Here is a 1607-nt window from a genome sequence, read left to right on the forward strand (position 1 = left end):
TTTTTTATCTCGAAAACAGGTAGAGATAGGTATAGGACATTATTAACAAAAAAGTATTAATATACCAGAGCGATTCCAAAAATGTATTAATATACGGGGTGTTCCATTTAAAAAAAATTAAGTTGCTAGGACTTTTTGATGGAAGTGGCAACGCCGCAATGCCGAAAATATTTTAGATCGATAGAACAGGTAAGGAAATGTGAGAGGTGAAATTTTTCGAAAAAATCATGCTTTGCGTTTTCCAGAAACGTCTAACCTACCATCGACCGTGAGTCACGCTGTATAATGTACTACCAAATCTTCATAATTCCAATTTTCCTCAAACCAAGGTTCACAATACTTTCCCCAGAGGACACGCAGAAGATTCTCTATTTGAAATGCACGGCATCGTCTTTCAATTTTGATATACACTGTCAGGAAGTGAAAGATGTCTGTCTTTCAAATATGACCTGCAGAAATGTTGCTGTCTTTCATATATGAACGACGTGGCACGCAATGTGTTAAACAAATAGAGAAATTCAATATTTTTAAATTTTTTTTTGCTATTTTGTTGTCTAGAGATAGGTAATTATGATTTTGAAAAAAATTATCTCAATTTTAATTTTTAATAGAAAAACAAAAGATACTAAAAATAGGTATCATCGCAGTTGATAATCTTTGTTACAATATGTTAAAACAACGATAAAAATAAAATAAATACAACAATAAAATTAATTGGCGCTCCGGGGCGACTTCATTGATTCCAGTGGCGCATTTGCTTTTTCAGCTGCAGGAAAACCCGGAAAAACCTGCAGCACCACATCATCTGCAGATCTTGATCTAACAATGTCCTCTCTCTCATAAAACAAAATGTAGGTGTCTCAGAGGCTCCAATAAATTCAATGCATCACGCCAGAACACTTCGTGACACGACTATCGTCAAACTTAAACCAGTCCGTTTCTTCTTTGACCAAGGCGTAATAATGACCACATTCAACGCCAGAACCACAGTGAACAATGACTGCATGAATATTATAACAGTGGTCTGCTAGGTTGAAATGTTCATCTATTTCGAACCTTCCAAAGAGTTTCTTGGTTCCGTTAGAGGTTGAGTCTTGTTTGAAAATCATCAGTGTTATTATTAGATTGACTGGTGCCTCAGCTATACTTGTTTCCTTATTACAGTCAGTTAGTTTGGCGCATGTTTGACAATACAGTCGATCATCACCTGTTAAAAATTCCATTTTCAGATGATTTAACAATAAGCTTTGCACGGACTGGTAATTAGTCGTATTAGGAAAAGCTAGATGAAGTTCCAGAAATTCACATAAGTTTTCAGTACTTCTTGACATTTACCACAAAATAAATAAGTGAGGATTTTTCCAGCAAAAGATTTACAAACACAAGACGAGATGGGTTGTACGGAATCACTCAGACCGGAGCGGCTGGGAGTATTGATTTTGCTATTGTTTTGCTCACGAAGAGTATTCAACAAGAACCCCAAGAATTCGGAACAATCCTCTTGTTGTCCTAACGAGTATTTAGTGGACTTCAAAGACTCCAGGAAATCGGTTGGAGGGAAAGATGATACCTTCTTACGAAACTGCAGCTGCATGAACAGTTGTTTG

Source organism: Leptinotarsa decemlineata, unplaced genomic scaffold, assembly GCF_025532065.1.
Source record: "Leptinotarsa decemlineata unplaced genomic scaffold, Ldec_3_MD MMD2_tig00003736_RagTag_RagTag, whole genome shotgun sequence".
Lineage (NCBI taxonomy): Eukaryota > Metazoa > Arthropoda > Insecta > Coleoptera > Chrysomelidae > Leptinotarsa > Leptinotarsa decemlineata.